Here is a 13,074-nt window from a genome sequence, read left to right as displayed (position 1 = left end):
TTCATATTAAATAAAGATTTATTGAATAGTATCGAAAAGATATACATCGTAAATATGATTTATCGTCATTTGATTTTAATTTATGATATTAAAACTTTTTGTATAATAGCATAATCATGATTTTAACGCTAACATTTCCATAAGTCCAAAATCATAACCCTAGAACCTTATGAACCCCAGGTTGTATAGGATCTAAGATAGTATCTCGAGTTGATCTATCTCATGATTTTGCAATGGTATTATAAGGGTAGTCTTTATGCTGTGAGTCAATCTTCATATTTGGTAGTATTGATCAAGGAAAATTAAGAAAGTACTTCTTGATGTTTAACTATGCAGTCACTCACTGAAGTACTTAATACAATTTAAACTTCTCTTAGTGTAAATAGCCTTCATATGTAGTAATGAGTGAACCAACTACATTTTAACCTAGATTTCTACTTTTCACACCTGGTACATATGACTAATTGTTAGGTTGTATAATAATGGTTGTGCATGAGAATTTTGATTAATCATGAGAGCTTACAGGATTGGTCAATTTTCTAATTGTCATAGTATACAAATACTCTTTTTTATGATAACTCATACCAAGAATACGTACAGAATCACATCTTGCATAAAATATTTTCTTAATACTCTTTTAGAATTAAACTCTTTCCTACACCTAGGGTGGAATCAAGTTGACGTGTGACTCGATTCAGTAAGATGGGTTGATTTGAACGACTCAAGTTTACCGAGTCAACTCAATTAACTTTATTTAAAAAAGGAAAAAAAAAAAAAAGAAGAACTACTTTGAAGATAAACCACATGTAATATACAATGAATGAGCGGAGATGAGCGCGAGCCCTAACCTCATGATGAGAGAGTGCTGTGAATGTACTTGACCATCTATTCAATGTCATTGATCTTACTTCTCAATGGTAAGCATAAAAAAAAATTAATGTATTAAATACGAAAATAATTTTTATGTCAGGATTAAAATCAAATACTTAGATCTGGTTTAACGATGTATATCTTTTGATGTCATCTGAAAAAAAAAAAAAAAAAAAAAAACTTTGTTTGATGTCATCTTCTCTCTTCCCATCCTTTCACAGGAGCACTTATGTTGATGGTTTAGGGAGAAGAGTTGGGGGAAGACTGTAATCGCTCAACTATAACCTGTAACCTCTGTTAGATGTTCTCTCTTCTTATTGTATTCAGTCCCCAGAGGTCCAGAGGTCTTGTCTATGTATAGGCGAGAGCAGAGGGTTAGGATGAGTTATTAGGAGAGTTCCTCCTATCAAGATTATCTTATAAGGAATTCTACTTTAAGTGGACTTGGCAAAACTATTTCATTAGAATCCAATTAGTTATATTATATATATCTTATCCAATAATAAAGAGCCAAAAAATCTAACATTCTCTTACTTGACCATTAATTGATAAGATATAAAAGAGATATTCAAAATCAAAATAAATAAATAAAAATGTTGGAAAATAATTTTACCTAATTGGATTCCAAAGAATTTTAAAAAGTATTTTATACATGACTATGAATTTTAAAATAAGCCAATAAGTCCAATAAATATAATAATACTATATTAAGTCCAACTATGTGAGTCATAACGGTTGTATATCATCAATGTCATACTCTCTTCTATGTACCACAACATTGTCAGTCTTTCTTAATATAGTTCATAATAACCCTTGTAATTTATCTTGTCAAGATAATTCTGTTATTACATTCAACCATAATATGTATAAACATAAATGTAAATTAAGCAAGAAGAATATCAATAATAGCATCCACATAAACATACATCACTATATCTTTTATGATTTGCTCACAAGCCTCATTCTAAGAATATGTTCTTTAAATATTTTACACTATAAGACTTTTGTCAATGGATCGACAATCATCATAGTGGTGCTTAGGTTCTCAATTGATACTTGCTGTTTCTGGACTCTTTCTCTAACCACCAAGTACTTTATCTCAATGTGCTTGGAACCACTAAAGTACTTCCTATTCTTAGAGAAGAAAACTGCTACAGTGTTATCACAAAATATCTTCAGCGGTTTAATAATTGAGTCGATCACACCAAGTCCTAAGATGAAATTTCGTAGTCATAAAGCTTGATTTATGGCCTCAAAGCATGCCACAAATTTAGCTTCCATTATTGATGACGTAATAAGCGATTGCTTTGCACTTTTTCAAGACATTGTCCCACCAACTAACATGAATACAAATCCTGAAGTAGACTTCCTACTGTCAAGGTAATTTGCAAAATCAGTATCTGAATATCCTGTCACTTCAAACTAATATGATCTCCTATATGTGAGCATATAATATTTCATCCCTTACAGATATCTCATTATTTTCTTTGCAGCTTTCCAATTTCTATTCCTGAGTTACTTTGGTATCTTCCCAACATTACAACTATAAAACTAATATATGGTATTTTACAGGTTTGAGCATATAATAGACTTCCAACTACGGACCCATAAGGAGTATTCTTCATTTGATTTAATATCACCTCTAGTAATAGGTATATCATTAGTTGAGCAAAGTTGCATATTAAATCTCTCAAAGATACGATTAATATATCCTTACTGAGATAATCTTAATAATTCTTGAGATCTATCCCTGAATATCTCAATGTCAAGAACATAGGTTGTCTCATTCATATCAATCATCTTAAAGTTCTTGTTGAGAAATATCTTGATTTCGTGCAATAAACCAATATCACTACTGGTAAGTAAAATATCATCCACATATAAGACCAATATAATAAACTTGCTCCCACTTACCTTCAGATATATGCACTGATCAATAGAGTTTTCCTTAAATCCGAAAGAAGTAATGGTATAATGAAACTTTATATACCATTGTCTAGAAGCTTGTTTAAGGCCATAAATGGATTTCTTAAGTTTACAAGCCCAACTTTCTTTTCTCTTTTCTATGAATCCTTCATGTTATTTCATATAGATTTCCTCATCCAGATCCCTATTCAGAAATGTTGTTTTCACATCTATTTGATGTAACTCAAGATCATAATGAGCTACTAATGCTATGACGATTCTCAACGAGTCCTAGAAATTGGAGAAAATGTCTTGTTATAATCAATGTCTTCTTTATGAGAAAAACCTTTGGTCACAAGTCTGGCTTTATATCGTTCGATATTGCCCGTTGAGTCACGTTTTATCTTAAAGACCCATTTACAATCGATTTTTTTACAATTATTGAGCAATTCAATAAGTTCCCAGACACAATTTTGGACCATTGATTTTAACTCTTCTTTCATTGCATCATACCATTTTTCAGAATCGTTACTTTTTATGGCTTATGAAAATGATAAAGGGTCTTTTTTTATTCCTATATCATAATCTGATTCTTGTAGATATATCATATAATCATCAGAAATGACATGTTTCCTTTTCCTTTGAGATCTTCTCAAAGTTGCCAATTGTGATTATTCTACAAGATCATCAGCGACGACATCAACATCATCTGAGAGTTCTTCGATGTTATTTTGTTGTTCACCCTTATCAATACTCTCATTGATTTGAGGAACAACAATTTCTTGAATAGGAGATGATATAGAAGAATTAACCTGAATATCTTCGATATCAAAATTGATCCTTCGAGATTTTTCACTCCCACTGATTTCACCATTTTCTTGAAATTTTGCTTTGCCAGATTCTACTATCCGCATACTATAATTAGGACAATAAAATTTGTATTCCTTGGATTTTTTTGGATAACCAATAAAATATCCTGAAATAATTCTTGGATCTAATTTCTTTTCATGTGGACTAAAATCCCCAAATATGTAAATGTCTCCAACTGAGCTTCCTACTAGTCCATAACTCAAATGGAGTTAATGAAACTGACTTACTAGGAATCATGTTTAAGATATATATAATTGTCATAAGAGCTTCACCCCACATCGACTCAAGTACAGAGGAATAACTCATCATACTCCTAACCATATCTATAAGAGTACGATTTTGCTTTTCAGCAACACCGTTCTGCTGTGGCACACCTGGTAATACATATTGAACACAAATACCCCATTATTCTAGGAATCTAGCAAAATGACTAATATTCTGACCAGATCCATCATATCTACTATAAAATTTACCACCCCTATCAGATCTGATAATTTTAACTTTTCTATCTAATTGTCTCTCGACCTCATTTATGTACACTTCAAAAGTATCAATAGCTTGAGACTTTTCATGTATTGGATGCTAGTCATAGGTGCCCAGCAAGCCAATCACGTGAGTGATGGCACGTGTAACTTGATACAGAATCTTTTTTGCTTATTATATTTTGGCGTATATCACTTTATAACTATTGCATAAATGCATATATATATATATATATATATATATATATATATATATATATATATATATATATATATAGTGATGTCCTTGGATTTGTGGAATGAGAATCGGATCGTGATGAGATCACGATAATGAGATTGATTCACCTTTAAACACATATCCTAAATAATCTCGGTCATAGGTTACTCGAGAGGGACATAGTGATAACCGGATAGACTGGTGTGCTGTATACCCGTCCATATGATGGATGCAGCTGGTCTCATAGCTGCTCGTGTAAGGACACTAGGGATACAGTACAGGTGCTCATTGGAGAATGAGTTCACTAATTGATCCGCTTACGGAATGTTGGATGGTTGATGATGCCTTATTGTTAGACAGCGATTCCGTAGTCCTAGTGGTATATCTGGTCCTTAGACTTGAGACACCAAGGATGTCCTGTATGAGTGCTCCACTCTTTAATACCAGACTTATAAGTTTGGCTGTCCCAGATCTAGTACAGCTGGTCATTGGGAGTGGTAGTCGACGTTACGAGGGCTATTGAGTGTCGATAGAGGATCATCCACTCTCAGCGTCATGAGAGGAATATCCCATGTGTTCTTGCTCAGACAAATCCCTAGCCAGGGTCATTCGGGTTGAGAGAGAAAGAGTTCTCCGGGAGAATCCGATTAGAGCAAGACTCGAGTAAAAACCGTATGGGTCTGACAGCACCATGCTCGATATACGGTCTCAGGGATATTAGATGGATGAGGGACTATAGGTACACGGTAACTGAGGACAGACATGTCCAATGGATTGGATTCCCTATCGTCTGGGGACTACGGCGTAGTGGCCTAGTACGTTTGTAGTCGATGAGTCAAGTGAATTATTACAGAGATAATAATTCACTGAGTTAGAAGGAGTTCTAACGATCACCTCAGAGCAGGCCTGGAGTTTTGAGGAGCGTCGTCGCAACCCTGCTGTGTGGATCACCGCTAGAGAGGAGGACGCTTGACCTCCTTCATCCTCTCCTAAGGATCTGCAAGGAAACAGGGATATACGATCCCCCTATGTAACACAATCTACTCTATACGCAGTTTTAAGTTTCGCAGATTTTGCGCACCAATTTTCGCACGACGACGAACATCTTTTTGAGAATCGGGGATTTTGTTTTCTTGTTCTTCCACTGTGCTTGTGATGTCGCCCACAACATTTCCCAACAGTGGTATCAGAGCTAGGTTGTTCGTGCGAATGATTGGTTTTGAACTGCGTGTGTTGTGTTTAGGAAAAACTTTTGATGTTAAAATCGTTGACGCAATAGTAAGAAAGAACAGCGTTGCCCTCGATCTGCGTGCGTGCAGCACAGCCGATGGTAGGCAGCATAGGGGCTGCGTCTACAGCAGCCGGCCGGCGGCCTGCTTACAGCACGCTTGCGTCCGGCGGAGCTGGCAGCCCGCGGGCAGAGGCGCCTGCGGCGGCTTCTCCCGCGGGCGAAACCACCGCCCCCCCCCCCCCCCCCCCCACCCCCCCCCCCCCCACCACAGGGGTGGCGGCGCCCGTAGGGGCGCCAACCTGCAGGGGCAGCACCGCCTGCGGGCGTTGCCCCGCCGGCAGAACTGCCCGCGGAGGCGGCGACGCCCGCGGGGGCGCCCACCTGTAGCGGCAGCGCCGCCAGCAGGCGTGCCGCCCGCAGGCGAGGGCAGAGCCCCGCCCCTCGCCGCACAGGCCGCCGCCAGCAGGGTGGCGGCGGCGGCGGTGGCAGCAGCAAAGGGTAGTAGGGCATTAGGGTTTTCTGGGTAAAAGATAGTTTTGCCCCTCAAAATTTGAGAAATTCCAGTTTCTGTCTTTTGTCCAAATTACGAAAATACCCCTATAAATTCAGAAATTCCCTATATGTCCCTGATTTCAGAAAATATTAATTAATTAAAAGGTTTAGTTGATTATTATTTTTTATTATTATCTAGTAGTCTTACATGATGATGATTATTTATACATGTGATGTATGATGTGTGGACGGATGATCATGGACCGTGTGATGTGTGTACTTGTGATTGTTATTATTGAGGTCTACGAGCCTCTATTATATTTCTCGTTTATTGTCGGGCCCGCGTGCCTATGATTAAGTTGTAATCACATGAGGAGGCACAGCGGGAGCGTGGATGCGATAGCGGGACCCACGAGACGGACGATCGTGATGCATGAAGATGCATCAAGATGTCGACGAAACCGACGAGGACGAGATAGACGATCATAGGGCATGGAGATGCACCGTTGCACACATAGATCTTGATGTGAGTGATTAGGCCTACTGGCTCGGGCCTAATCATATTAGGTTGTGGTCCATGATCATCTGGTGTGATTGCTTATACACATAGATATGTATATATATTTGCATGTGATGTAGATATATATTAAATATGTATATGTGTGACATGTCATATTAGGAGACCAAATCATAGAAACATCTCTCGATAATATTAAGTCGGTAAACGTGAGGCAATTAGATTGACCCACGTGGCCTTCCATCGTTATGAGTAGGAATCGATTCCCGATGTAGGTTGAGTTGGTCGAGTCCCTCGAGACTCACCTATATCGTGATTCGCTATCTTTCTTACGACATAGAGATGTCACCGGTGACCTGAGGGCATGGTATGCTTGGTCGAGTCCCTCGAGGGTATATCATCAAATCAGACTCATCTTGTAACGAAGGTGTTGACTTAACCGAGCATCATGGTTGGTCGAGTCCCTCGAGGCCATGGTGAATCGGAGGCCGAACATGACGGGAATCACAAGGAGTTGTGATCGGCAAGAGTTGCCTACCTTTTAGGCTTAGTGTGATTGGTCGAGTCCCTCGAGGTTACACTAAGACGCTGATTGGATCCTGATCCCCACTAGAAGTCTGCTGGAGACTTCCGTTTCACGTGCTGATGGTGTCACGTGACTCGTTAGTAAAATAGTGGGAGCATATTAAGATAGAAGTCCATATCTTGATAGTTTATTTCTTGCAAAATCTGCATGTTATTCATTTCTACTACATCTTTATTTTCAGAAAATGTCGCTTTCAAATCCCTTACGTGGCATACTTGATGTCAATCGCATCACTGGTCCAAATTATACGGATTGGCTCCGTGACTTGAGAATTGTTCTCATAGCGGAGAAAATCGTGTACGTCCTTGATATAGTGATGCCTACGCCCGAAGAAGGGGCAAACGAGGATGAGATCGCTCGCTACGTGAAGTACATTGATGACTCCACTCTTGCTCAGTGCTATATGTTGGGCTCTATGACTCCTGAGTTACAGAGACAACATGAAAAGATGGATGCCAGATCTATTCTCCTAAATGTCCGCAAATTGTTTGAGGAACAGGGAAGGACTCAGCGATATGAGATATCCAAGAGCCTCTTCCGCGCTAGGATGACTAAGGGGACACCGGTTTAGAACCATATCCTAAAGATGAATGAGTGGATAGAGAAACTCACAGGTCTAGGAATGGTCCTAGAGGATAACTTGTGTGTGGACATTATGCTTTAGTCCCTACCAGATTCCTTTTCACAGTTCATAATGAATTTTAATATGAACAAGCTTGAGTTGACTCTCTCAGAGCTCCTCAATATGTTGAGGGAGGCAGAGAGTACTATTAAGAAAGAGAAGCCAGTTCTCTACACTGGTGATACCAATAAGAAAAGGAAAGCAGAAAGGTCCCTTAAGAAGGGAAAGGGCAAGGGCAAACCAGGTAAAGCAAAGATTGCTAAGAAAGACCCAGCAAAGGACAAAGGTCAGTGCTTCCACTGTGGTAAAGATGGGCACTGGAAGAGAAACTGCAAAGAGTACCTTGCAGAAAGGGCGAAACAAAAGCTTAATAAAGCTTCAGGTACATTCATGATCAGTCTCCATTTGTCAGACTCTTATGATAACACATGGGTATTGGATACCGATAGTGCTTATCATATATGCAATTCGTTGCAGATTCTGGCAAGGCCTAGGAGACTAGAGAGAGGCTAGATGGACCTCAAGATGGGTAATGGAGCAAAAGTTGCTGTAGTAGCTGTTGGCGAGGTCGCCCAACATCTGCCTAGTGGAGTTTTTATTGCATTAGATGCATGTTGTTTTGTTCCTTCTATTATCAAAAACATTATCTCCATTTCATGTTTAATAGTTAGTGGATATAAATTTATTTTTGAGAACAATGGTTGTTCGATATTATTAGATAATAAGATCATCACGAAAGGAACATTGCATAATGGTTTATTTATGTTAGACACTACTCCACATATCATGAATGTAAAAGTGTCTAAGAGGAAACGAGAGGAGGTGAACAGTGTATACCTATGGCATTGTAGGCTAGGTCATATCCATGAGGGAATGATTCAAAAGTTGCTAAATGATGGATATCTAGATCCATTCGACTATGTGTCATATGCAACTTGTGAGCCTTGCATTCGTAAAAAACGGACCAACTCTCCATTTAGTGGAACTAGAGAGAGAGAGCCACTGAGTTGTTGGAACTCATACATAGTGATGTATGTGGACCCATGTCAACTCATGCCATTGGAGGTTACTCCTACTTCATTACATTTACTGATGATTTCTCAAGGTATGGATATGTGTACTTAATGAAGAACAAGTCTGAGGCCTTTGAGAAATTCAAAAAGTATAAGAATGAGGTGGAGAACCAGACTGGAAAGAGTATCAAAACTCTTCGATCAGATCGAGGAGGTGAGTACTTAAGTACAGAGTTTACTCAGTTCCTCAAGGACCACGAGATATTATCCCAATGGACATCTCCTTATACACCTCAGCTCAATGGTGTCTCTGAAAGAAGGAATCGTACGCTATTAGATATGGTACAGTCCATGATGAGTTTCGCTGACCTACCCATCTTATTTTAGGGATATGCCCTAGAGACCGCAGCTTACCTTCTGAACAGAGTTCCAACTAATTCGGTAGTGTGTACATCATATAAGATATGGAAAAGAAAGAAGCCTGATCTTAAGGTTGTTAAGATTTGAGGCTGCCCTGCCCACGTTAAAAGACACAACCCCGATAAGTTAGAATCAAGGACAGAGTGATGTAAATTTGTGGGATACCCCATGAAAACTTATGGGTATTATTTCTATCATCTCGAGGACCAAAAGGTCTTTGTAGCTAAGAGAGCAATGTTCCTTGAGAAGGAACACATTCTTGGCGGAGATAGTGGGAGAATGATAGAGTTGAGCGAGGTTGGAGAACCAAGCTCAAGCACCACTCTACAAACCGAGTCTGTTCAGGTACCTAATACACAAGTTTCAACTTTACGCAGGTCTGATAGAGTATCCCATCCCCCTAAGAGATATGTGAGACATATTAGAGGAGAGGATGTTGAGGATATTGATCCTCAGACCTACGAGGAGGCTATTATGAGTATAGACTCCGGGAAGTAGCAAGAAGCCATGAATTCTGAGATGGATTCTATGTACTCTAATAAGGTTTGAAACCTAGTTGATGCGACCGAAGGTATTGTACCCATCGGTTGCAAGTGGATCTTTAAGAAAAAGATCGGAGTAGATGGAAAGGTAGAGACCTATAAAGCAAGGCTAGTGGCTAAGGGGTATCGTCAAAGGCAAGGTGTTGACTACGACGAAACCTTCTCACCCATAGTAATGCTAAAATCCATCAGAATTCTATTGGCTATTATAGTACACTATGATTATGAGATCTGGCAGATGGATGTGAAAACTGCATTCCTCAATGGGAACCTCGAGGAGGAGGTATATATGATGCAACTTGAGGGATTCGTGTCCAAGAACTGCCCATATAAGGTGTGTAGGTCGCTTAGATCCATTTATGGACTAAAGCAAGCTTCCCGAAGTTGGAACATAAGATTTGATGAGGCAATCAGATCTTATGACTTCGTTAAGAACGAAGATGAGCCTTGTGTGTACAGGAAGGTAAGTGGGAGCGCTATCATCTTTTTTGGTGTTCAATGTGGATGACATCCTCATCATTGGGAACGACGTAGGAATGCTATCCACAGTAAAGGCTTGGTTATCTAGACACTTCTCCATTAATGACTTAGGGGAAGCATCTTATATCTTAGGGATTAGAATCTATAGAGATAGATCCAAGAGGATTCTTGGCTTATCCTAGTCCAAGTACATAGAAACCATTGTCAAAAGGTTTGGCATGGAAAATTCCAAGAGAGGTCTCATACCGATGAGACATGGGATATCGCTTTCTACGAGTATGTCCCCAAAGACTCCAGAAGAAAGGGCGAACATGAATATGATACCTTATGCCTTAGCAATAGGGTCTATCATGTATGTCATGCTATGTACTAGGCTTGATATAGCGCATGCTCTGAGTGTCACAAGCAGGTATCAAGCGGATCCATGCTTGGAGCACAGGAAAGCAGTAAAGTGTATCCTTAAGTACTTGAAAAGGATTAAGGATCCTTTACTTATATATGGAGGTAATAGCCTTAAGGTTGAAGGCTACACTGACTCAAGTTTTCAGTCTGATGTAGATGATAGCAGTGTGCTGGAAGAGTTCCAAGCAAGATACCACTGCTGACTCGACCACAGAGGCGGAGTACATTACTGCATCAGATGCAGCAAAGGAGGGAGTCTGGTTGAAGATTATCATCACAGATTTGGGAGTCGTTACGGATAGCGAGAAGTCGACTTCCTTATATTGCGACAACTATGGGACGATTACTCAAATAAGGGAACCCGGGTCTCGTCAGAAGTGTTCTGAGGAGGTTCCAGATTATCAGAGTGATCGTAACCCGAGGAGATGTAGTAGTGGAAAGAGTTTCATTCGAAAATAACATTGCAAGTGGGAGATTGTCTCAGATTGCAAGTGGGAGATAACATTGCAAGTGGGAGATAACATTGCAGATCCACTGACAAAGTCGTTGTCTCAGATTGTCTTTGAGCGTCACAGGGGTCTGATGGGGATCAGACACATAGGTGATTGACTTTAGGTCAAGTGGGAGATTGCTAGCCATAGGTGCCCAGCAAGCCAATCACGTGAGTGATGGCACGTGTGACTTGATACAGAATCTTTTTGCTTATTATATTTTGGCGTATATCACTTTATAACTATTGCATAAATGTATATATATATATATATATTTTGATGTCCTTGGATTTGTGCAATGGGAATCGGATCGTGATGAAACCACGATAATGAGATCGATTCACCTTTAAACATATATCCTAAATAATCCCGATCATAGGTTACTCGAGAGGGACATCGTGATAACCGGACAGACTAGTATGCTGTATATCCGTCCATATGATGGATGCAGTTGGTCTCATAGCTGCTCGTGTAGGGACACTAGGGATACAGTACAGGTGCTCATTGGAGAATGAGTTCACTGATTAATCCGCTTACGGAATGCTGGATAGTTGATGATGCCTTATTGTCAGATAGCAATTCCGTAGTCCTAGTGGTATATCTGGTCCTTAGACTTGAGACACCAAGGATGTCCTGTATGAGTGCTCCACTCTTTGATACCAGACTTATAGGTTTGGTTATCCCAGATCTAGTACAACTGGTCATTGGGAGTGGTAGTCGACCTTACGAGGGCTATTGAGTGTCGATAGAGGATCATCCACTCTCGGCGTCATGAGAGAAATATCCCATGTATTCTTGCTCAGACAAATCCCTGGCCAGGGTCATTCGGGTTGAGAGAGAAAGAGTTCTCCGGGAGAATCCGATTAGAGCGAGACTCGAGTAGAAACCGTATGGGTCTGACAGCACCATGCTCGATATACGGTCTCTGGGATATTAGATGGATGAGGGACTATAGATACACGGTAACTGAGGACAGACAGGTCTAATGGATTGGATTCCCCTATATCGTCTTAGGACTACGACGTAGTGGCCTAGTACGTCCGTAGTCGATAAGTCGAGTGAATTATTACAGAGATAATAATTCACTGAGTTAGAAGGAGTTCTGACAGGTATGACTCACGGCCAGCTCGATATTGGGTCTAGAGGGTCACACACGTATGGTAGGCATTGCGATAAGTAGAGGTTCAGATATGAGATATCTGACGGAGCCCTTGTCTTATTGGATGCAGATCCAATACCCACTAGGGGAGGACCCATTAGGGTCTGACAGGTGACCTCTATAAATAGGAGGGATTCAGAGCCTCATGGCCTAGAGCCTTTGCTTGCCTTTCCTATTCTCCTCTCTCTCTCCACCTCAGAGCAGGCCTGGAGTTTTGAGGAGCGTCGTCGCAACCCTGCTGTGTGGATCACTACTAGAGAGGAGGACGCTTGACCTCCTTCACCCTCTCCTAAGGATCTGCAAGGAAACAGGGATATACGATCTCCCTAGGTGACACAATCTACTCTATACGCAGTTTTAAGTTTCGCAGATTGTGCGCACCAATCTTCGCATGACGACGAACATCTCTTTGGGAATCGGGGATTTTGTTTTCTTATTCTTCCACTGCGCATATGATGTCGCCCCCAAGATTTCGCAACACCATGATCATCTGGTGTGATTGCTTATACACATACTAGATATGTATATATATTAAATATGTATATATATGATATGTCATATTAGAAGACCAAATCATAGAAACATCTCTCGATAATATTAAGTCGGTAAACGTGAGGCAATTAGATTGACCCACGTGGCCTTCCATCGTTATAAGTAGAAACTGATTCCCGGTGTAGGTTGAGTTGGTCGAGTCCCTCGAGACTCACCTATATCGCGATTCGCTATCTTGCTTACGACAGAGAGAGGTCATCGGTGACCTGAGGGCATGGTATGC

This window comes from Musa acuminata, chromosome BXJ2-11, assembly GCF_036884655.1.
Source record: "Musa acuminata AAA Group cultivar baxijiao chromosome BXJ2-11, Cavendish_Baxijiao_AAA, whole genome shotgun sequence".
Classification (NCBI taxonomy): Eukaryota; Viridiplantae; Streptophyta; class Magnoliopsida; order Zingiberales; family Musaceae; genus Musa; species Musa acuminata.
This window is presented reverse-complemented; position numbering follows the sequence as displayed.